At 36.3% G+C, this 27151-nt stretch overlaps 1 long non-coding RNA gene across 1 annotated transcript in view; it reads right to left on the minus strand.

Annotated features, from left to right (window-relative positions):
* Nucleotides 1–27151, minus strand: part of LOC136840509 (uncharacterized) — a 275415-nt gene that overhangs the window by 154872 nt on the left and 93392 nt on the right. The window contains exon 2 of the long non-coding RNA XR_010853624.1: nt 23011–23089. This is a non-coding gene — a long non-coding RNA (uncharacterized lncRNA). The remainder of the gene's footprint in view (nt 1–23010; nt 23090–27151) is intronic.

The raw sequence follows: 27151 nt of genomic DNA on the forward strand, positions 1-27151 counted from the left end.
AGAGAGAGAGAGAGAGAGAGAGAGAGAGAGAGAGAAATATCCAAATCAAATCTTGTTGCAAACAGTCCGTAACTTAATTCCTTGTCGGAGAACATTACGAGACATTAATCGGATTACATTTCTCTATTCCACCAGCCAATTTCCTTCGGGGTTAAAGTTTTATGGACTCCAAACACCCATTCACTCGCTCCTACTTGCGCATCTTCCTAACATTAGCTACTAGTTCGAAGAGTTAAAAGAAATGAAATGCAAACAAATACTTCAAAGAAAACAAGATGCAGCAACGAAATATTACAAAGAAAAAAAAATTACGAGGCGAATGAACCATTGAAATGGTTCAGAGAGAGAGAAAAAGACAACAAAGCTTTCATCAGCGCAAAGTCAATGAAATGATAAATTAAAACGGGATCTATAAACAGCTGAATTAGTTCAAAATAAGGCAAAAATTCACCGAGGGTTTAGTTTAAAGGTGCAACAAATTGTTGCCTGCATTTGTTTCAAGCCCAAAACAAAAGCGGTCAAAACATGCCGATACATACAGTTCGCTCAATGCAGATAAATATTTCCGCTTTATGTTCACAGACAGACCGACATCAAAGCAGAGATATAATTTGCCATTTACATCAATCTCTTGCACCTCTTGGATTTGAGTTGCCCTTCTTTAGTAGACCTACACATATGCAAGCTCTCATCTCATTTGCTTATTTAATTCTGGCGTGTATTTAATATCTGCCAATGATTTCATCTATTCATAAAGTTACATTCATCTTTTCTGCTATTTTTTCAAAAGAGGGTCCCTGGCCAAATCCATTTTTTAACTGTTGGATGGTGAGTGGGCGGCTAGAGCAAACAACTCCCACAACATTAGCCGCTTCATACACCTACACAGTGTTCATAACCCCCTACACACTGCGCCATTCACCTCTCTTACATGCACTCTCGAGTTTCATGGATGCTGGCGCCCTTTCCTTTCCGACGGCTCTTCCAGGCCGTCTTTCCAATGCTTGTACTCCTGTCCTCCTCCCTCCACTAACAATCCCAAATTAGGCCACACATATTTTTATCAACATATTTTCGTACCTTCCTTCAAATGACCATACCAGCTCAAAATACTCTGATCCACCGTTGTACCGGCTCTTACAATTTTGCTTTCACCATATATTATTGGGCAAACAGATTCATCTAACAGCTTCAAAATTTCTCTCTTTAATTTTTATTGTACATCTACAGTATACCTCACCTCCAATATTATATATATACACATATATTATATCTATGCATACATACATACAGTTCCTCGTTGGGTCAGTGGGTTCCGTTCTCAGCTAGCACTCTGCTGGCAGCGAGTTCGAATCTCCGACCGACCAATGAAGAATAAGAGGAATTTATTTCTGGTGATAGAAATTAATTTTTCGCTATAATGTGGTTCGGATTCCACAATAAGCTGTAGGTCCCGTTGCTAGGTAACCAACTGGTTCTTAGCCACGTAAAATAAATCTAATCCTTCGGGCCAGCCCTAGGAGAGCTGTTAATCAGCTCAGTGGTCTGGTTAAACTAAGATATACTTAACTTTTTTCATACATACATACATACATATACTACATACTTACAATATAGATATATATAAAATATACACACACACACACACACATATATATATATATATATATATATATATATATATATATATATATATATATATATATATATATATATATATCAATCGCACGCATTCATGCACACCCATAAGCACTGCTGCAGTTCCACCCAGTGCTGTCCACTATTCCGGTGTCGAAAACTAAAATATTGCGATTTACATTGTGGATCCTCGTGCCCTCTTTAAGCTGGATAGTATTCTTTCAAATCTCAAATAACGGGGACAAGGAAGAAGAGTAATTATGGCTCACCATGTCGTGAGATACCATATCTTATATTGGGTATCTGATCATGGGAACATGAACTCATATCGTCACGTGAGCAGCTTATTCCATTATCAGATACTGTATCATTACAAGGTAAAACCACCAACCCCAAATAAACAGATTAGCTTATAGATTAAGAGGTCCATCATGACGTAAATGGCAGGTAAATAAATTCCTTGAAATACAATCCGAAATACTCTCATAAAACTATATATTTCCATGATGCGTTTCTGAAACAAGATCTAAATAAAAAAAAGAACTCTTCCACATAAACCAAAAGGAACGTCACACAAGAGAAAAAGAATTAACGTAATGACACCCAAGACTGTGCAATCGTTGCTAAGAGAGAGAGAGAGAGAGAGAGAGAGAGAGAGAGAGAGAGAGAGAGAGAGAGAAATTAGTATGTACGTGCTAAAAAGGCAATGAAGGTGCTAACCTCGTGCATACACCAGATGCATTCACAAGCACGCAAGGGCACGAATTCTCATAGCCGACGAGTCGAGCGAGACGAAGCCCAAGTTGGTACTCCAAACAACGACAGTAGTAGAGAGGAGAGGGGGAGAGACCATGAATGAACTTTCTGCGACATCACAGAACTCTCTCCATCCCGTGGAATGTCCTTCAAAGGACTGTGTGCCAACAGAACACGTAACTTAAGTTCTTTGTCTGCCCCTCCACGGATGCCTTACTCCCTTTAGAAATGAGGGAATTCTCCGCCTCTCCAACTTGCTCGCACGCTTGTCTTTACAGAATTTCTCGCTCACAACATTCCTGCAATTTTGAGAGAAACCCGGCTGCTGTTGTCTCTTTCTCCCCACATGACACACAGGAACGTTTGTTATTATTCCCACGCTAACGTTCGTTCCACGTGGACTACGAAATGACAGATAAATGGTACTTGTCGTTGTGGGGACGTTTCCAAGGCTATAGAGTTGATATGATCGAGCGGTGTGTACAATCCACGTCACATTAAAGGAACAAAGAGCTTTCTCTGAGGGTTCATTGAACCTAGAAGTGCCTTCTAACTATTTCCTCCTCGGAGAAACAACGCGCAGTCGGACACACTTCCACCTCGTTGACCCAAAGCACGTTAGAAATGAGATGTGTAGAAGCTTCCTAGAAAGAATCGCAGTACCTGTAAATGCACCTGTTCTTGCCACAAGGAGAAATCTAGGAAAATTCGGTGAAAAAACACCCGACCGTGCAATCAGACATTTAATAAAAAAAAGCGATAAATTTCACTGTAATTTTTCTACCTAACTTTATTTCTACATAAGTTTTACAATGCTGACAATTTTCTGATAGCTCACATTTAGCTTTCACTGCAAAAAAAATCTTTCTCTTTATCTTTACTTCTTCTGGGGACCAGTAAGAATAACACCAGTGTCTGCCTGATTGATATATTCTTTGGACCTTAGCGGAGGCATACTTTGTTAATGAAGATTACAAACAGACACACATAAACTGAATTTCTTTTCTTATTAGATCCAATTTCAGTAAAATAATCGTTAAGTGGTCTTCGACCCTAACTGAGAACAAACAAAAGAAAAGAAACTGGTGACTTTAATACGGAAAATGTAAAGACGGATTCCCACGGCAGGTAAAGAATCACACTGAGGGAGAAGTGATAAACAATCGATTCCTACACCGTCGATGACCTTCAGAGTTGAAGTTCTTGACGCTAGTTTCACAAAGAAATAAACCAACTGATCGTCGCTTCTGGGGCTCCAAGTAACACTCAATCTCTGGTTCAATCAGCTTGTAAAGCAATAACTAGTCATATGACTACCCACGGGGCAATTTTATCACACAAAGCTTCAATATATTCTAAGCGGCAACCACGGATATAAACACAAGAAGGAGCAAAAAGGAGAGAACAAAGAACAAAAAAGAACATACAAAACATAAAATAAAAATAACGTAGCCTAACATTCAATAAATAAAGGCGATAACCATGACTCTTCTTAAATACTAATAAAGAAAAATAAAGCAAACTAGTGTTTGTCAGCGAATTCACTGACGAACAACTCAGCTTCAAGGACCACACAAATACCTACAATATAATGCACGGCTGGAGTCACCTTGAACTTTTTAAGTTATTTATAAAGTTCTCTTTATGCGCCTTTTTTTTTTATCGTCAAGGTGCTGAATGACTTAGAGGTGCAAGTGCCATTTGGTTATCCCGGGTCACAGAGAACGAGAAAAACAACCTCCCGCGCTACCTCATAATGTCACTTACCTAACCTAGCGCAACAGACAGAAAATTAAAGCCTCGGTGATCTAGAAAGGGGAAGTTAACAATCTGTGAAGTAATTCTAGCAACACTTATGGTAACTCTGGCAACACTTATTAAATGATTACTGATTAAGCACTGTTTTTTCTATATGTAAATATAGCACTGAAAACCATGGACGAGTGAGGGAGCCAGAATATTTCGAAGCTGAAGCAATATTTGTGATAAGAGCAATAAAATAATTCAGCGGGCTCACGACTTTTCTTATACATTTAATGATAGGCTTACTACAAACAACTGCCTTCAAACCTATTTACCTAATATGTTAGAGGTTTTTTTTACAAACTTTCTTTGTTAAATGGGACATAAGCCAGTACTGTTACTCTTCCTTTCAAAGTATTAATTAGGATACTGTACAACAATTCTGCTTAAGACTGGTGAAGATGTTTTGTAATGTTAACATAACCAAACATAAATTTAGACATTTTCATAACAGCTGCAGTTTTCATTATCATAAACATCGCAGACATAACATTGTCTGTTATGTCTACGACTGACGTCAATGACCCCTATTGCTGTATTAAACGGCTTAAAAGTTGTTGACAGAAAAAAGCTTCACATCCGCAATAATTTGTGTATGTCTGCATACATATTTTTTTAAAATGCAAAGGCTAATAGGAAGGACAACCCATGCACTTAGCTAGGTCAGACCCAATAAAAAAAAATAAGGAAAATGAGAAAAAGAGCAGTTTAACCCGAAGGTTTCTCTCCCTCTCTCTCTTTCTCTCTCACACACACACACATATATATGTGTGTGTGTTCGTGCGTATTTATGCACACACACACACATATATATGTGTGTGTGTGCATACACACACACACATATATATATATATATATATATGTGTGTATGTGTGTGTATTGCGACTGATCATGTAATGGGGTAAATACATTAAAACTTATGTTGATATTTTTAAACTAGGTGTCTGTTGAACGGTAAAACATCAATACTTGCAAAGATTAGGGTTACTTCACGTTACTTCACACAACAATTTTATTAAATTGTAGCAGATCCAAAAACAAACATTACACATACACACAAACTCAAAACACCTGGTTCTCTTCATAATGAAAAAGACTGCACTTTCCTAAAATGACATTCGTTCCGCTCCACGAACAAGCAACTGTTTAAGTACACACGACCAATTTCCGTGTTCTTAAAAAAAGGAAGAAAACTGCAAATTTTGCACACAAAAAAAAATGACATTCTGCGCACAATTATAACGTCAGAGGAAACCACAGGAACACTACGTTATTTCCAAACCAATTTGAGAAACCAGCCATAAAAGAGCTGTCCGAAACTCTACAAATTTATTCTCCTTGTAGCGGACCTGGTTCTATGCGAAGCCATAAAAACAGAGGAGTTAAATAAGAAATAAAGTGGAAAAATTATGGTGAGCAAAACGGAGACGGCTGTGAAGCCACAAAGGAAGGAAAAGAAAAAACGATGGAAAAATGATCGAAGTTATTGAGCGAAAGGCAGGGTCTGTAAAGAATTAAAAAAAAAATAAAAATAAAATCTCGAAAGAGAAGTTGTTAAGTAAAGCGTCCATGGCCACACCAGCCGCAGTGAAAGTGAATGAAGCGGGAGACGATAAAAATAAATCACCCCACCTTGACTTTCTAATTGGTGTCGGACGCGTTGCCTCTGAGGATACGAATTTAACCATAGCACATTTGTGAAAGTCTGTTCAATTGTGCGTTTTTCTATAATCAAAGTTAGTGAAAGTTGCATTCATGATATGCATTCATATTAAAGAATCCTGGCGAAGCTTCGTTTATTTACGCATTTTTTCTGAATGAAAGATTTAAAAACTTTCGTTCAGAACTGGGCTTGGTTTAAATTGAAGTACGAGCAAACTTTCCTCTTTTACTCCTATATTTTGCAGTGATGTTTATGATGCTTTTTACATTTAAAAATATTTTAAGAGTGAAGTTCTGTGAAATTTCCAGTCACTCTTACCAGCCATTCCATCTCGTTAAACTGCACTCGAAGATATTATATAAAGAATGAAAATTCATAACAAATACAAAAGCAATGAATATTCACATTAATATCTTTAACTCCAAAGCCAAACAGATAAGCTATAAACAAGAAGGAAAATTTCTATTCTCAGAAGAAAGTATATCTTGCCACAACTCTTACTACATATATTCCTCGCGGTCTCATTACCGCAACACGAACTTTCTCTGGGGCTATAATCACAGCAACAACTCTTATACGTATTAATTTAATGATGGGGGAGGGGGAATATTAGTGGGGAAAATGATTCTTATGACCACAATGATGACTATAATAAAAAGTGGGAATAATAATTATTACTAAGTAATAATATTTATTATTATATTAGTAACAATGATAAAATTTAGTAAATAATTATTTTCATAAAGAAGGAAAATTTAACAAAGTGCCCCTACAATTACTGAACTTGACTTGTCATTCATGCAAGATACCGGTATACTCAAAGTGATATACAGGAAAATCATGCAGTAACAAGCAAAATGATGAACCACATAATCTATAAAATGCATATGAACGAAGCACTGCTTGTCTCCCAGTGACACCAAACAAACTAAAGCGCTGACTGACATGTAAGCTCTGACTGTCGAGGTCCAATTCGGGTCCCAGGTTAACCTGTAGTTTTCACAGTAAAGTATAACTCGTTCTCCAGCTACATGAAGCTACTATACAGAATATATCCATCGGCAGTTCTTTGTTAGAATTAGCATTCACTCCCTGTAAGAATGGGGGAGGTCCCTTACCGTGGGGCTTAGGCGGTGCACTGTCGACTAGCCTACTGCCGCAGGGTCTTTGCTGCGCCCATTCGGTTCCAGGTGCATCGCTTTCTGCTTTTTTTTTATTTTCCCCTGTTCTCTTTTCACCTGGCTGTCCAACTTCTTTAACTTTACTCAAAAAACTTGACCTTACATCTAAGACTAAGTCCTTCGGATGAGCAATAAGAAATGCGACCAACAGATACCGTTATACTAATTTTAAATAATAATGTCTTATCATCTACTGAACATAGTTAAATATCAAGAAATTAATATATCTTATCATTCCTGGCCTGCATAGGATATCCTTTTCTAAAAATCAAATCCTCCGATTTTGAGTGTGAACTGCATTCACAGCAGGTATTATATAATTCCTTAGAGAACAACCATCAAGTTCTTCAAATTTCCTTACCAAATTTCCAGATAAAAGAAAAGCCCCCCAAAAAAAGAAGAAAACAGCAAGCAACTATGAGAGTATGAAGATCCATTTTCATCAGAAACTGATGAAAATAACAGAGAATAAAGGTAACAAAACGACGACTAAAAACCGTTGTGAGCAGCACTCCGAAGTGGCAGTATATATTCTTCTAAACTTACAAACATAGACACTAACAATTCTTATAGATTAACGGAAATATAGATATATATCATTTGCGTGCATCTATGATGGGAATATATCCACGATAATCCCTCATCTTATTTACTGATAAAATACAAGCGAGCATATAATTCCCCTCACATATATGTACGCACACACACATATATGTGTGTGTGTGCGTGTATACTATACATATTTACAAAACTCAACTGAAATTTTCAAAGACGTTAGAGTTGTAATCACTTTTTTCTGTTTGAGAGAGAGAGAGAGAGAGAGAGAGAGAGAGAGAGAGAGAGAGAGAGAGAGAGAGAGAGACAGACAGACAGACAGACAGATAGACAGACAGACAGAGAGAGAGAGAGAGAGAGATTTCCGTGACGTGCAATATGGTGCATCCAAGCTGCCTAATTAACATTAATGCTAAAAGTACTATCCGTGTTGTTGACGTACAGCTTATACTTAAACATTACTAAAGGTGTCGTCATGCGAATTAATTTTTTACTTTTCGTCTTTTCCCTTGGATGCTTCAGTAACTAATGTCTCTCATATTCCCAAAGAGAAAATGGTGAACACAAAGTAAACACCAGACTCCCCAATGACCTGTTCAAAACTGTCGACACCTACTAAGCAAAATGTTCTCTTCGTCAATCCTTCAGCGATATCGTCCTTATGGTATTGTCAACCAATACCTCAACTTGTTGCTGTGTAACTTACGAAAAATTATTGGCCCCTTTCCAAATACCAAAGTATTTAATCTTCATCTACTTTTAATAACAAAACTGTAAAAACACATACACAAATATATATATATATATATATATATATATATATATATATATATATATATATATATATATATATATATATATACACACAAAATGTGTGTCCTGATCTGTTTAATATATTCATATTTATACTCGTATCTCTTGAAAGGAATTCCACTCAGGCTTTCCAATTTACATCGCAGAAGCGAGACGAGAAAGGTCATTGGATAGGGCGATCACAATTAGTTATACCTAAAATTCTTTTCTTTTCAGTTTCTTCAAGTATCAATATCCCTTTGGCATCCTTGACAAGACTAATCTCTTCACTGAACGGCTAGGAGTTACAGACATCCAAAACTTGTTGAAAAATACCCTGACTGAAAAAAACTGACTGGCGAGTTAGCCGTTAATATGCGGTTCCTCGCATGAAGGTGAAAATATCTCAGAGTGTTGTAAACAACTTTTTTCCCTTCTGAAATTATCATAAAATATTATCTTGTAAGCGTTGCACTTGCATAACTTATCTTCCCGGCTTATACTTAAATGCTTCACACAAAAGGACTTACACGTGCAATCCTGTGATTTTTTTTCCTTATCTTAAAAATACGGATCACTCAAAACACGATTACACATTCGTTTTCTCCACTGCATCACGTCCATGACCTCATTACGTTGAAAGCCAATTCCAAAATATCTCTATCGTAACAAAAACAGTTTTCCTATAAACGACTTTATTCACTTTCGAAGCTCTTCGTCACCTGCAGCGCTGTCAACAATCCCACGCCACGGCCAACATCCTTAACAATCAGCGAGGAGTCATCACCTTAACTTTTAAACTTCCATCGATTTGAAAGCCGAAACTCCACCGCCAAAATCTTAGCTCAACTCCGACTTCGACCATCCATTCATTCAACATCTAACACGAGCGAGGTGGTGATGAAATCATCCACATAATACACCATCTCCTCCTCCTCCTCCTCCTCCTCCCTGACCTACCCTCCTCCACCTCCACAGCTACAGATATACTACGGCCAATACCATCTCTTCTTCCTCCTCCTCCTCCTCCTCCCCTTCCCCCTCCTCCTCCTACTCCCCCTCTCCTTCCACCACAGTCACCACCACCGACACTACCCTTCCCCAGACACCCCCACCGCCATCATTCCCTTAAAATAACGTTCAGGCTTTCATTCAGAAAACTCATTCATTCACTCAAACACAAATAATATTAAAACTTGAGCAACATCGCCCAAATCCACCTTCGGACGGAAACCGACCCAAATGAAACAAAAGACCAGCGTCGCTCGGTTTATCTGAAGCCAATCAGCCTTCGCATCCATAAATAAGTCCTTCATGAGTCATGACGCTAAAAATAGAATGATTAAGCCTAAGAAATGCCTCACTACTTCTCAGGAATGTCAACAACCTCGCACTGATAAACCAGCTGCTGGTTACGCCTCTTTTCCGTCCCACTTGACCTGCAGGAGATACGCCCTTCTTCTTCGCAAAGGAAGACATTACAATCAGCTGGTCCGGGGGGATTCCCCCGATCTTGACACCCAAACAATGACACGTGCTCTACTGTACTGTTGCGGACTGGGATTTTCTAGTGAACACTTCTTTCGCCTCCCGTTCGAATACAAGGACCCCTCCCCCCTCTCCACCTCTTACCCCGACTGGATATTTGCTGGCTCTCGCAGTGCCAAAAGAACTCTTTCTTTTTATCTCTCTCTTCCTGGCGAGAGCTACGATGGGATTTATGCAATCGATGGAGAATTCACCATACAGAAGTTACTCCATAATTATGGAGTCTGAGATATGTACTCGGAAAAATGGTTACAGATTTATTATTTTCGGATATATATAGTTTAAGCATGAGATGGCTATCAGTAACGATGAAGTTCACAATTTCGTAATAGGAGAGATGACAATTCAAACTTTACTTTCAGTTACCTGCTATACAAAATTGCTAAGAACTTTAAGGCAAAAATTCAATAAAAAAATAATAATAGTAAAACGTCATCATCATCTAAAGACCACCAAATTATCAAGTTGTTCTCTGGTGGAAACTAAAACTATTTCTATTCAAGTACAGTACAAGCAATATCAAGAGCAAGGGGGTCAGTAATTAGAATAAAAAAACATGAAGACTAAAAAAATAAAATCCTAATCCTCAAAATAAAGCAAATGATATGAACAAAAACTCACTCTACAAAATCACACGAAGCAAGTAAGAAAGGACAAACATACACTTCAGGGTCTCACCTCGGCTGAATCCTGATAAGTTGAGAGCGAAATTCCGAACATACTACAAATTCTCAGGACAACTAAATGCTGGTGTGACTAGTTGTTCAAAGATTTGTTTGTGCTGTACACACGGATACATAAGACAGAACGCGTGTACGTCCCTGTAATCTGAATAAATTACACTTAAATCCATACTTGCATATAAAGCGTACGAGTATCTTTAAATGCATTTGCATCAAAAAGAAAGAGGGAAGGAAGTTCATTCCTTTAAAATTTTTATCAGTAATTACTTTTGCGTTAACCCATTTGTGAGTATACACTTTATGGATAAAGTAACAAATTGTTATATGGCTTTCTACTAACTAAAAGGAAAAAAAGATACAAACATGATCCTCAAGAACACGAGAAAAGGAAGATCTCTATGGAAAATAAACGTTTAAATAATTTTCATTCAAAATCATTTTATCCGGAGAAAATGCAAAATGTTCTCTACCTCGTAATGACAAATCACGAAACTTGAATACCTAATAACACACTAAAAAGAGGACCAAATCCCTCTGTTACCCTCAGCCTCTTTTTCCGTGCATATATGAAACCAATGAAATAGAAAAGGGATGGTAAAATACAAGGACTGTCTGAAAAATCACATCTTTTTCCATACGAATCCATTTTCACTACACCTTAATAATGAAGGAAAGTGATGCATGCCCATACGATCCAATGAAATACTGAAGTGATATGTTCATTGTTCTACTCATTGATAAACTGATTTTTTAAAATATGTAAACAGTTTTCAAACCCCAACTTCGAAATGGGTTCCTTTTAGCAACATAAAAACTAACTTCCAAAGCGGATAACCATAGAATTCTTCCTGTATCGGGGAAGACCTAAGATCATTTTGGAAAACGATCGACGTCCACAAAAACTGACTTCATTTCAAAGTTATGCTGCACGCCGGAGCAATCTTACCCTTTCCTAGAAGATCCCCAGTGAGTTGCCCAGATACGTGTTTTTCTTCACTGGCCATAAAAAAAAAAGTTAATGAAAACAATAATACCAGCTCCCAGACACAAATGTTTTCTCATATGGCTTTTTTTTTTAAATCACGAAAAAAGAAGAACTGTTTTATCTTTCAACCATTAACGATATTGTTTTGCTGTTAAATAAGCACACATAAAAATCGTTTGGCAGATTGTAAATAAACAGAGCATGTGTATTACTGTGCTGAAATGGCGGAGTCCAAACATAAACGGCAAAAAATATACTGAATAATCTTATGAAAAACAAATACGGCATAACAAACAAATAACAAAACAAGAAGTTTATTTATAAATAGTCATTTTGACAACAAAAATGCTAAACCAAACAGCTGTTAGCAGCTGTTAAAACACTACCACAAAGCACCACAATGCTCTAACAATATACTACGGCAGATTTGAGAGAGAGAGAGAGAGAGAGAGAGAGAGAGAGAGAGAGAGAGAGAGAGAGAGAGAGAGAGAGAGAGAGAGAGAGAATTAAAAACAAAAATTCAAAGCAATGATAGGAACGAACACACACACACACACACACACATATATATATATATATATATATATATATATATATATATATATATATATATATATATATATATATATATATATATATATATGTGTGTGTGTGTGTGTGTGTGTGTGTGTGTGTGTGTGTGTGTGTGTGTGTGTGTGTAATTATTAGCAACAATGACCTTAAAATTTATCTTGTCTATAGTGGTAGGATTATCTTTTTGGATAATCCTACCACTATAGGCCTTGAGCCAGATGAGAAAAAACTGAAGATGCTCTTTTCCATCAGTAGTAAGATTCTGAACCCACGAACGGAACGGTATATATATATATATATATATATATATATATATATATATATATATATATATATATATATATATATATATATATGTGTGTGTGTGTGTGTGTGTGTGTATGTGTGCGAGTATGAAACTTTGATTCGTTTGGGAAAAATGATGAATGGAATTACAAAACTCAGCGCCGGATGGTATTAGATTTTCATAAATATCTAAACGGTCAGAGCCTTGGAACAATTTATATATCTTTAAGCAAATAGCCTTTGCCTAACAAAACAATGAGGGCCGTTATCAAATCACAAAACCTTGCTATTGCCAAAACTCCAAGGTAAACCAGGCCATTTATGAGACATTTTCGATAATTCTCTTTGCTTCCGCCTCCAACACTAAAACGTTCTCGTTGTTGTTGCTAACGTTTAGTAACACTCTTCCTCTAATAACAGGAAATTAGGTACAGAATAATCTAAAATCTTGATTTTGAGAGAGAGAGAGAGAGAGAGAGAGAGAGAGAGAGAGAGAGAGAGAGAGAGAATGTACCAAAATCCAGCTGATTAACCTTCACCGGCGTACACACCCTATTGCATAACCGCATAACCTCATACCTCTAATCTGTATTTCTTCACGTGGATGCTAGATTAGGGTGGCTGACTTGTAAGGCAGGGTTTGGGGACGGGGGGATTGAAGGAGGGAGGGAAGGAGGGAGGGACATGAGAGCAAAAGGTACGCATACAGACGACGTCTCTGGTATGCACGAGTTCCTAAATAATTTACATGCTGCACAGAAGACTGCTCTGTTGGCTGCATGTTCATAATCCCGGGCGTGAAGGCGAAGTCACACGCAGCTGTGTTGGTGCATGATTAAGTCTATTTGAAGGTAATCACACCGTCACGCAGCCGGTATCAACATCGTTTTCGACCTGCATTGCGTGCCTTGTCACACAGGGACGATCGGGTCGCGGACCCACCACCAAGGCAACCTATCAATGGGAGTAGCAGCCGGATCAAAGCATAGAAATTCACAGAATAATTGGGAAGGGGAAAGGGAGCGAGGCACCTCTGTCACAGATGCGAACAAACAAAACACAAATTTATATCGATTTTTTTTTTTTTTTTGCGTGCAAGCACATGGGGTACAACCGTACATATCCATACGAATTACTCACAAAGCTCAACATGGATATCGATTTCTTTATACAGATAAAAAATACACAAACGCAAGATATAAAATGGATATCAATTTATATTTTTTTGCATACAAATAAGCAAAAAAAAACACATACACAAAATGGATATCGATTTTTCTTATCTGGTTCAGGATCTTCGCTTTCAATTCAAGCACTGTTCAGAATTTATCGTTCAGTCTTTTTCCTCAGCTCTTTCTTTCGGAGAAAACGCCCACTCGATAAAAACTGGTGACTGATAATGTATTGTATTTTTATCGTGCACATGAATTTATCTAACAGATTTAGGAATCCAGGAAGGGAAAAAAAAACCTTGAAGTGTCATCCTAATCGCTGGTCGTAAAAATAAAGTCATAGTTTTCATATCATAAATGGCTGTTTCAATGCGCGCAAGAATTTTATTCTGCCTCCTCAGTGAATCGGACGAATCCAGGAAACTGTCGTTTCTGTTCATGCAGAAGTTTAAAACATAACGAAAGCTTTCACATACTGTGAAGATATACGCTTTTTGCAATGTAATGCCTATGAAATACGAATTGTACATGCTTAGAAACTGTAGCATTTTTGAAGCAAGGGTCTTCAACACATTCATTTCAACGAAATCAAGAAATTTTAAACAAATTACTTTCATATATGATGGAAAACTTAATCGTACTGTATCACAAGGCTTGTGAAAAAAATATTATCATCATTATTATAAACAATCGACAGGTTATGAGGCACAAAACGAGGAACAAAGTATTATTCAGTATAGAAGTATCATTAATCATTGTTACTTCAAACCCCATAGTTTAAAAAGACTGAAGATCCGTTTTTCAGTTCCTTTTACCAACAGAAATAGTATCCGTCTGGCAAGCTGTTACTAGGCTTCCTCTTCCCTTCTCTTCCTCCTCCCACTCATCATCGTCTTCAAGGTTATCATGAAAATAAGGTAACCCTACCCTGAATTACGCAATATCGTAGCCGGGCTAATGATTACAGATTTGTCTGCTGGCTAACTCTTCTTCCATATTTTCGTGTCTATACTGGAAGCCATTACACTCAGCGAAAAAGCCGCAGTAGTCCGCAGCCGCATATCTTATCTGATTATCGTGTGCTGTACAGTAGGTGGGGAACAGCACCTTCAAGTCTTATTTTTATTGCTTCATTTAAGATTATCATATACGAATGATGCGAGATAAATGACCAAAGTCTGATTTACAAAAATGCAGGCTTAAAAACATTTTTATTCATGAAAAATAAGTCAAGATGAAGTGAGGATGTTCCATATCTTAGTTTAGAATGTTCATGGTACTGACGCAAAAATTTACTCATAATCATCATTTTATGGAAGCATTTCGCTCTCAAAACTTCGTACTTAATTCAAAGAGAGAGAATCGATCGCAAAGATTAACATGACTGTTCTATAGTAACAGCGGGTCTGAGGCATATGAATCAACACAAAATCACCAATTATTATTATTATTATTATTATTATTATTATTATTTATTTATTTTTTTATATTTTTGTTTTTGTTTTACACTAGCCTTACTCGAGTCATCGTCAAGGTACAGAATTCCTGTACCTTGCAATTTTGGGACAAGGTTTAATGTTCGCTGTCACACGAAAAATATATACTCACTCCCCAGGACGACGTCACAATTATGCTCAAATTTGCCTTTCCGTAAATTCAGGAGTCCCACGCCGCATTTCAAGGTCAATTAGATACCTCTTTACACTGAAGTTTTATTTAAATCATAATTTTCAACCCAATAACTGCGAACTTAAAGATGGCGCAATAATAATAATAATAATAATAATAACACTGCCATTAAAGAGGAACTCGTAATAATAAGAATGCCGGTATGTGGGACTGTTGTCTCTCACGTTTCATATGCTTTTAAAAGTCTTTATATATAATCGAGTATATATATATATATATATATATATATATATATATATATATATATATATATATATATATATATATATATATATATATGTATATATATATATATATATATATATACATATATATAATATATAATTATATATATATATATATATTTATATTATATATATATATACATATATATAATATATAATTATATATATATATATATTTATATTATATAAATATATAAATATATATATATATATATATATATATATATATAGAGAGATAGAGAGAGAGAGAGAGAGAGAGAGAGAGAGAGAGAGAGAGAGAGAGAGGAGAGCGTCTTCCAACCTTGAAAATGGACCAAAACTACACTAATTGCTAAACACAGTTTAAAACACAAGCAAATGGCAAAGACAATATCAAAGTTGCGGCCGTAAAGCCATTTCTTCAAATGGGCCCAACACAAGCAATCGAAGCAAGCCACCTGCTGCACAGGTGAATAGAGGTATATGAAGGTGGCTGTGATCTTAATTACAACAGGGTGCTTCTGAATGGTGCCAGTCGTATACCAACGCGACGAACGAGCATTTATGCAGTTCATTACCGTTCGGTGTTCTAAGAATACAGCTGTTCAGCTCTCCAAATATACATCTGTGCAGAAAACTGTGATCCAGCATTTAATCGGAAATTGACTGACCTATTCAGAGAATAAATTAACCTTTTTAACAGCACAGGTCCAAGGTACTCGTATTTGTTTATACACACATATATGTACATACACACACAAATATATAAATACATACACATATAGGTGTGTGTGCGCGCGCGCGCATGCGTTTGTGTATGTGCGTGCATGCTATAGAAACATTATCACATTCCAATAATGAAACAACCACAATCATAATAAGTAAATGCTAATATGATTTCAAGGAAAGATTACTAAATAGTAACAATCGTAATAACTAAACGTTGATATGATTTCAAGGAAAGATTACTAAATAGTAACAATCGTAATAACTAAATGTTGATATGATTTCAAGGAAAGATTACTAAACAGTAACAAACTAAAGAAAGAACACGGGATATATCCAAACAGAGAACGAATAGCAACAGAGTCAACTGACCTAGAAGCGAACTGAACATTTCGGGACCAAGGCGGTTTGCGGGTGAGTAATGAAATATGCCGTGGACTTCGGAGTAAGTGAATTCCGTATATGCGCATGAGAGTTTTTGTTTGTCACTTCTTGATTCTCTTTCATACAATACATTTCGGCAAAACTTATTGAATTTTCAAGCGAGTTATCGTGCGTTTTAGTTTTCTGTAAACGAAAGCTATTGTGCCGGTTTTGTCTCTCCGTCCGCACTTTATTCTGTCCGCACTTTTTTCTGTCCACTCTTTTTCTGTCCGCCCTCAGATCTTAAAAACTACCGATGCTAGAGGGCTGCAAATTGGTACGTTGATCATCCACCATCCAATCATCAAACTTACCAAACTGCAGTCCTCTAGCCTCAGTAGTTCTTATTTTATTCAAGGTTAAAGTTAGCCATAACCGTGCATTTGGCAACGCTACAGGACAGGCCACCACTGGACCTTAACTGAAAGCTTCATGGGCCACGGCTCATACAGAAAACTCGATTGCGCCGAAGAAACTTCGGCGCATTTTTTACTTTCTTTTTTCGTGGGCAGATCTAGCAGGCCTTGTAGCATCCAATGCTCTTCCTCAAATTAAGCTTTTACGCTACATGATTTTTCACTTAACATTAAAAAAATACAGAATAATTATCCTCGCAATTTCATAAGAATCTTCAAATCTGTTTACTTGAAATTAAGGTAAGGAGACGAAATATCTAAAATATGACAATAAGGTGAGTGACTGAAAAGTTTCCATAATACATTTTCATAATTCAAGTTCTTATTTTGCCTTCGACCCGTTTAAACTTTGAAATTACATACGGGGTGAAGAGTAAGTAAAACGAAATTTAACATGGATAACCCTACTGATCTCAATATCTCACAATCATTACATTATCCACGGCATGTTTTCGCTTACCCAATACTTGCGTCACCTTACTGGGCTATCATTACGTCCTCGTAAATAAAACAGTAAAAAATATTGGCGAAGAGCATATCGACATGGCCCACAGAACAGAAGTGGAACCGATGAAATATGAGAATATTATCATGTAAATTATTACTGAATCAATAACAATTACGAGCGTGTTCACGGACAAAATATTTCATCATTGAGTATGAATGTATTATTCATCTCAGAGCATATATATATATATATATATATATATATATATATATATATATATATATATATATATATATATATATATATATATATATATATATATATACATATATATGTGTGTGTCTCTGTGTGAGTGTGAGAGAGAGAGAGAGAGAGAGAGAGAGAGAGAGAGAGAGAGAGAGAGAGAGAGAGAGAGAAGGAGTGAGGGGAGTGAGGTTTGCGACTATTTAAGATCATTAAATGAATACTCCTTACCACAAGAGTAAAGGGTCTGTATACTGAAGTTTTTACCGTGAATATCCACATTAGAAGTAAGTATTCTACAAGCACCACCAACATATCAACAGGAACTTTAATCGCGGTTGCGCAAAAATTTGCATAACACTTAAAAATGGTCTGCCATTATTCGCTATCACACATCCACAAGAAGGGTATTTACGTATTTTACGTCCAATATTAAGTGTTGCAGGTAGGTAAAGTTACACTTTTTGTGAAGTTAAAGAAACATTAAACACAAAATATGGCAGAGTTATGTTCTAACTATATATATTTGTGTGTATGTGTGTATAAATACATACATACATACATACATACATACATACATACATACATACATACATACATACATACATACATATATATATACATATATATATACACATGTATATGTATCTTTCCTCACCAGTCACCAGGCAAGGTAACAGGCTTGTCAGCCGTCCTGCCTTCGGAATTCCCTCCATATCTTCAAATACAGAGTCCGTCCTGACGTAAGCCGTGGGTTTCTTGAGCAATTTAGTAACAGCTCTCCAGCTTGCTAGGCTTTTTATATCTTAACCACTAAACTGGCGATAACCTCATGCACCTAATCAGATGGATCATCAGAAGCCCCCCAACCACCCACACACACACTATGCCACTCATCTCGGTCTGCAGGCACTCTTTCGCTTCTCCGAACCGACACCTCACCTGCTCTATTTATTCATCTGTTTAGTACTTTTTATCCGTAGCTGTTCAGTTTCATCCCTCCGCTTTCGAATAATACACTTTTCACCAAACTAACGCTCTCCATTTTCTCCACACAACCAAACCATCCCAAATTGCTCTGTTATATCCTTTCCCTTACACTAACTCCCTTACCACTTTTATGTATCTGCATATTTCTCGCGCTTTAGGCTTTTGCATTTATTATACACCTCATGAACAGCAATTAATTTCAGTAGCTTCTCTTTTCTTTCATTTGCATTCAGCATCCACACTTTACTTTCAGAAAGGAGAGTTCGTTACACAAATCCCTTCATACATTCTGCCTTTGGCTTCCATAGATACATTTATGCATCTCCATCAATAAATTCTAGACGTACTCTACTGACAATAACATTTTTACCCCTCTAAGCTCTTTACGAAACTATCTCTCGTCCAGGACCGAACATGGATGGCTATTTTCATATATTTCCGTAGTGTTCACATAGAAATCGGTAAAATAAAAGTAAAATCTGATGCAGGGCAAATGTAAGAACTTGAATCACTAACACCCTTAACCACAGCACAAAGCGGCCACCCCTTTTCACGAGCGAATATAAGAAAATGGGAAGAATTTCTTACTTCACATTTGAAGACACGAAAATAAAGCAACATAACTGTCTTATAATCAGAATAAACGGCCGTTAATGACAATCCGTGAACTATAAAACTCTGTTGACACTTGCCAGAAATGGAGATCTAAATCACGGTTAACGTGAGCGTTCTCCGAATTTACTGCTCTTATTTATCCGCTGGTTCCGTAACAAGAATCAAGGTTATTATACGTAAGGGAAGGCTACGTACGGGCAGTCGCCTGCGGAACTCTTATCTGGCCAAAGCTAAACAATGCAAATCAAATTACAATAAGAAAACAAATACACAAAAAATACAGTTTAACATACCTTCATCTACCGTACACGACACTGAGAGATAAGGATTAATTAAAAGAACAATAAACTTAAATTCTCTGGACAATAAGAAATTGAATCAGCTTCATTCTCAGCATCATCAACGCACACGTACGTGACACGAAAAAAGCATCGTAATGCGAACTGTAAAAAAAATTGCACCGTAATGCGAACAGTAAGCAATGCATGAAGATAAAGTAATCGATAACCAGGTCGAGAGAGAGAGAGAGAGAGAGAGAGAGAGAGAGAGAGTCCCCTGATCGCTGCCAGGTCCGACACGAGAATTCCTTTTACGCGACCCAACGTATCAATTCCATTTTAGGAGACACGCTACAAGTGTTTGCTTAAGAGATATTCAGCAAACCGGTTCTCCCTCTTTAAACAGGGGCTGTCTAATAGACGCTGGATTACGACCAAATTTAGCTGCTCGTGTCATTCGGCTTTCGCTTGCAAGTGGACGTTTTTATCATAATGAAGGCAATGGAAACTGCGTCTTCTCAGGAAGCGCTTTTGTGTGTGTACGTGTAGTGTATGTAGATAGACTGTTCTCTCAACAATATTTCACCACTAAAATTTCAGATACTCTGGTGTATGTATAACAACGATATTTTCCTCTCTCTCTCTCTCTCTCTCTCTCTCTCTCTCTCTCTCTCTCTCTCTCTCCACATTAAGACTTTTTCGTTAAGAGAAGTGGCTCCACAGAAAAACCAGCTAAACAGTCACTGTTACATTCATACTTTAATTGCTCAATTGTGAACGATATCAACATTCATTACTCCATCTTCCTGGGATCCTTTAAAATCCTAAACCTTACTCTTACTAACGATTACCTAATAGTTTCCCCTCTTTCAAATAATTTTACTAGTTTCTGCAGCTTCCATTCACTACCCTATTACACCAACTATGGAACACCTCATTATTCATATCTCAGTTTCATATACCAAAAACCTTGTACCAATGTTTAATTTCTTTTCTCTGACATCTCGAATCACTCCATAAAGATCTGGCGACATGGTGACATGGTGCAACTTTGTCTCAAACTCACTTTTACACCAAAACAGCCAATTTCCCATCAACATATTCTACTAAATAACTTATCTTCTATACCAAATGTCGTCAATACCCTCCACACTATTCTGTCCTAGGTCTATCAGCGGTCTATGTATGCCACCCACTGCTTTTCTCCTTTACTTTCAAACTGTTACATTGCAAACACCTGACTCAAGCACACACCTCTTCGTCTGAATTCACAGTTTCTTTCTCAACCAAAATCTCATCCAGCACCAAAGTATCATAACATTACTAAAATTCTTACAGCCTACTCTGTTACCTTTACCTCTGTACAATAGAAGAATTATTCCTCTTACCCACTCTTCCAGAGCCTTTTCCTACTCAAGGCATACTTACAAACATACTCAGCCACTCAGCTACACTGGCACTATCATCAATGCACCTAAGAAATGCACCTGCAGTCCCATCAGCTCTTAGTCTCTCAATACTTCAACCTCACAACTACCCTTATCATGATGTAAATAGCACTTCTATAACCATTCTAAAACTCACACTAACCCTTCTTACTCGTCACGTTCAGGTCTGCCTCTTTCCTATCTTCCACATTCCACATCCTTCAGAACACTAATTACATCAACCCAAGACTGCAGTAACATCAGCATTTCTCTATTGGCATCTCACATTTTGATATCCCTCGTTCATCAACGTTTCCCTTTGCATTTGCTACCGTATAATATTACTTATTCACATTCTCCCCTCTATATTGTTTACTTGTTTCTTTCATTTTTTTTTCTTTCTTTTTGCCTGTCCTATCAGTCCTCTTGTATGCCTATACATGACCGATTTTGTAATGCACTGCACCTCAAGTATTTTTCTTTACTAAAATTTTCCACCTATGACTTTTTCTTCCCTCTTCCTAACCTCCTATATCCGCAGAGCCCCCTCATACCTCTGTGGCTCCTCATATAATGTCACCAATTCATCTACTCCTTCCACCTCCTTGTCTTTAACTATAGCCCAAATTTCGGCCAGTATCTTCTCTCTGTGCCTTTCTCATTTCCTCTTCATAAACTCTTTGTTTTAATTTCATTTACAGCAGAATTTCACCCCGTCCTCTCTAATTTTATATGTATCTCAGCGTTTCCCTCAAACAAATGAGATATACCTCTAGCGGCTCATCTCAACATTTCCGTTCATCGATTTGTTCCTCGCTCTAGTATGCTTAGCACAACCTCGCAAACATTCTCCATCGTTAAAAATACAGCTCTTCTCTTATTCTATACGCGATTTATTTACCGTTTATCAGGTTTAAAGAAAACAAACAGAAGGCATATAAATAAAGTAAAGAAGAGGGCAATGAGTAGATAAACAAACGACGCCCAACAACTGCAACTTACACTGCTTTCTGTGACAAGAAATAATATGAACAGTAAAACAACAAAATGGTGTACTATAACATTCGAGGGTAACTGACATCATGTACTAACTTCATTGGAGCACTCCTCCTTTTACTCTCGTTTGCATAATATTAAAATACAATCTGAACAAAGCAGACTTTTTAGCCTTCCTCACAAAAGTTATTATCGTTAGTCCAAAAGGCTGCAGTAGAAAGTGCACAGGTACCACACGTAAGCTTAGGCACACAAAAAGAAGCAGCTCAATTATCTCGGTCGTACGTTCAGTAATTTATTTACGAAAGTAGCCTTGCACTCAGCGACTACTGCCCTAGTACCCTCTGACTATCGCTCCTTTACAACAGCCACTTCAGCTACCTGTCATGCTAATCAGGTAGACGCCTTGCTCGTCGAAAGATACAACCATGGAATTCTACTGCAAAGGTCATGGGTTTGCTTTGAACACAAACTTACACTATAACTTCTTCTTCTTCTTCTTCTTCTTCTTCGTTTAACGTGCTTTTTTCCCATTTTTCACATGGGATAAGCACGATGCCCTTTTATATATATATATATATATATATATATATATATATATATATATATATATATATATATATATATATATATATATATATATATATATATATATATATATATATATATATATATATATATATACATAATATATATAATTTGTAAAATTGAATATGTACATACAAACACAAACACCAACACACACACACCACACAAAGCATTATATATATACAGTATATATATTACTTAAAAATGAGAGAGAGAGAGAGAGAGAGAGAGAGAGAGAGAGAGAGAGAGAGAGAGAGAGAGAGAGAGCTAGCTTTGTGAATATTAGTACGCCGCCTTACATTCAAAGTTAGCAAAAAAAAAACACCTTTCATACCTTTCAAACATCCTCATCCTTTGCTTTCACGTCTGAGAGGCCCTTGCTGAAGTGCGTCTCTTTTTTGGGGGTGCTGAATCTGAAATATAATAATGATAATTTAATTGATTTTCTTTTTTTTTTAATTGGGCTATTCAATAATTTAGACTTATTAATGCTATGAATATTCAACATTACAGTGGTAATAATATATTCTTCGTTGGACTGGTCGGTACCGTTCTCGGCTAGCACTCGGGAGGACCTGAGCTCGAATCTCCGGCCGGCCAATGAAGAATTAGAGGAATTTTTTTCTGGTTATAGAAATTCATTTCTCGGTATAATGTGGTTCGGATTCCACAATAAGCTGTAGGTCCCGTTGCTAGGTAACCAATTGGTTCTTAGCCACGTAAGATAAGTCTAATCCTTCGGGCCAGCCCTAAGAGAGATGTTAATCAGGTCAGTGGTCTGGTTAAACTAAGGTAATATTAAGATTGTTTACATTAAGGCATAAGGGAAAAAACTCTGTTACGACTTACGGTCCTATTTCTTTCAATATCATCCATATACTATCCACCACGTATTTCCTTTCTTTTTCTTTAATATATTCTGCCAATTTTGTTTACTAACACATAAAGTATACACACTTCTCTTTTTCTTTTAAATTAGCCAGGGCATATTCCATCAACGCACCTTGCGCCAAGGTCTTTTCGGTGCACGTTTCTTCCGATATTAAGACATTATTAACCTCAGCTGACTTTTTTTAAAGAATATCTTTGGTACAAATATTTCATTTTAACACTTCCCAGTGACCAGATTTGCCATACACGATTTTTGCACAGTGCTTCAAAAAAAAGTGTTCTCTAAATAAATGGTACATTATTTTCCCACAAGGAATCGACTCAGACGTTTTCACTGGCCTGATCTAAATACTCTGCTTAAAAGTAGGTGGGTTTCAGTATTGAGTCAGTCAGTAACATCTTTTATGCAACACCATGATAAGCAATGACAAGTGAAAGCATAAATACATTTTTTGTTATTCAGTGGCTTTATGCCATCGCTTTCGTTGGCTTAAACCATGACCATTGCACTAAATCACATCAACAATAATCATTTCCGTAACAACAAACAACACAACATCAGAAGCTGAACCCGGGCATAAAATGGTCTTAAGGCGTATACAACAAAGACCCGTCTTCCCAGGGATGACTGCAACAGGAAAAGGTAACAAAAAAATATAAATGCATAGAGGACAACACAAAAGAGCCAAGCAGCGGAACTGCAAAAACCCGCTGACCGTGAAGATTTAAGCTAAGGATTCACTCGGCCTGATCATTCATCCTGATATGGGGGTTTCTGAGGAAAAAGGGTGAATGCAGCTTAGTGACACAAGCCTATATTGAAAGGCTTTATAAAGAAAAATTACATCAAACTGAGCTCCAGAAAAAAATAACCGATATGAAGTTGGTAGCAAATCTGCACAGAATAAAAAATATCAAAAGCCACACTAGATATACTGTACAACATGTGAGTATACACAGAGTAAAACCAAACACACACACAAAAGGGCATGGGGCTAGCAATCCTAACGCCTTTTGGTACCACCCCCTCTACGAGGCAAACCTGATGTGGTGAAAAACATATACAGAGAGAGAGAGAGAGAGAGAGAGAGAGAGAGAGAGAGAGAGAGAGAGAGAGAGAGAGAGAGAGAGAATTATCCTAATTTATGAAGAAAATACTCTATAAACTAAAATGTAAAGCATCGACGTTAAAATAAACCCTTTTCCACAACTAAGGACAAGATGTGAATACAACAGTACATAAGCTCGTCATTTGGATTAATTTAAAAAAAAAAGTATTTATAAACGAGAGAGATCGTATCCCAAAATAAATTATCAAATAAAACAATCACATCGAGCAGGTGTTTACATACGACTCTAGAAATAAAAACACACATTACGTTACCTGTTAACTCCTATTGGATAATGCATAAAAAATTCCCTTATTTCCAGTCCACTAACAGAATTACCGAGCTGGTGTCAAGCGGATGACTTTAATAACACATCACACCCCAAACCCCCCAAAAAAGGCAATCTGCTCATCCATTAGGGGTAAAGATTATTAGATTGCAAACGTAAATGGAATCCTAAATTCTACTTTTAGCAAGGTAAGCCATAAATTTCACCTGTGCTTATCGACGTGAAATGTAATCATCAACCTGATCGCATTTATCCCACCTGTAGAGCCTTATAATTTTGTCAATAACGCATCACAAAAGCCTTCTGCAAAGTTGAGTTCACACACACAGACACATATGTTTATATATATATATATATATATATATATATATATATATATATATATATATATATATATATATATATATATATATATATATATATATAATTATATAAATATATATATAATATATATATACATTATATATATATATATATATATATATTATATATATATATAATTATATAAATATATATAATATATATATATACATTATATATATATATATATATATATATATATATATATATATATATATATATATATATTTATATAATAAAAAAGCAATTCAAAAAGCTTGCAAATTTGAAGCTGATATTTAAGATAGATATACATTATAAATAATATATATATTTTACATATAGTATATATATAAATATTATAATATATATATATATACGTATGTATGTGCATCCAACATAAGTTTGTCTGATGAGGAAAAAGCATTGCATCTAGGAAGATTGAAGTAAAATGGGCTTCGATTACAGAACCCGAAGTATGAGTTTATCCAGAGTATGTCAAATTCAGATAAGGTACCTGTCAACAAGGAGCGGGCGCTGGTGTAGGTGCGCATGAAGACATAATGTTAAATTATGGCGAGGTAGTGATACAAGAATTTTAGCTAAAGCGAGAAAAAAATACTGTTCGAAATTCTGTTTCAGGACAGTATTGAGGATCGTTAAGAGACGCACAAAATATTTAATGACGTAATAAATACAGGATAGAAGAAAAGCTATAGTTCTTGATTTAGGGATAAATCTAAGCAATTATTCTTACTTCCAGAATTACTTAGAAAGGAAAAATTATCATATGGGAGGAACAAATTGAAGCCAGAAAATGAAAATGAACTAGTGGAACCCAGAATAATTGATGAAAATAGCGGGATGCTGTCCTAAAAATAATCTAGTCTTTTTCTGTTGAACGCACAGGAAAGAAAAGAGACAATTCTGAATGATGAAAGAGTTGTAGGGTTTTTCAGAAATTTTCTTGTGGACGTGACTACTGAATGTGTAAGGAGGGATATTCAAAGGTAATATGAATTCAAAGAGGGGGCTAAAAGAAACGGCTGACAAGAATTACTGCCCCCTTCGTATCGAAAGAAAGATGACAGAAGTGACTAAAAATGATAAAATTATATGGCAGAACTCTTACTCTGCATACCTACTAAAATACATAATAAGATTTTGATAAAATAAAAAAAAAAAATAAAAAAGCATTACGGAAGGATGGGGAATAAGAGTGTATCTTTTAAAAGAGGAAATGGACATGTGGATAAGGAAGGAGCATTGTTGGTTCACAAAAGAACGAGAATAAAAGGGAAAATGCCGATTATGGCATAATCCTAGAGAAAGCTTTGGAAATAAATGCATCACTTTTTATATTCCTGATCTGAAATTCATATTCTTATCAAAGCCTTCTTTTATAAAGCTAAACTCGATCACATATCTTCCAGCGCCTTTCCAATTAACAGTACGATTATTTCTAGCATGAACAAAAATTCTAATGTTATTCTGTGTTAATATATTATGTTTATGATGTCCATGTCTTCTTTCGAGTGATTTAAAAGTTTTACTAACACTGAATTTATCACAAGAATTACTTGTGATATGTTACACATATCCTTTGGTATCTTCAGATGAGTTCTCTGTTAAGTGCTTTTTTCATTGCGTTTTCATACTTAAAAGCTACTTCAACACTAAGGTTTTTTAGATGATAGGTATTTACAGTAGGTTTCTCTGTTGTTGTTGCCATGAATATTAATTTTTGCCGCTTTCAAGGCCGAGTCCAATACAAAATCGCCATATTTCACTTTCTTGCCTAGACGATGCATTGAGAACAGCTAAAAAGAATTTTATGGTAATACCAA

Source organism: Macrobrachium rosenbergii, chromosome 7 (genome assembly GCF_040412425.1).
Source record: "Macrobrachium rosenbergii isolate ZJJX-2024 chromosome 7, ASM4041242v1, whole genome shotgun sequence".
Taxonomy (NCBI): domain Eukaryota; kingdom Metazoa; phylum Arthropoda; class Malacostraca; order Decapoda; family Palaemonidae; genus Macrobrachium; species Macrobrachium rosenbergii.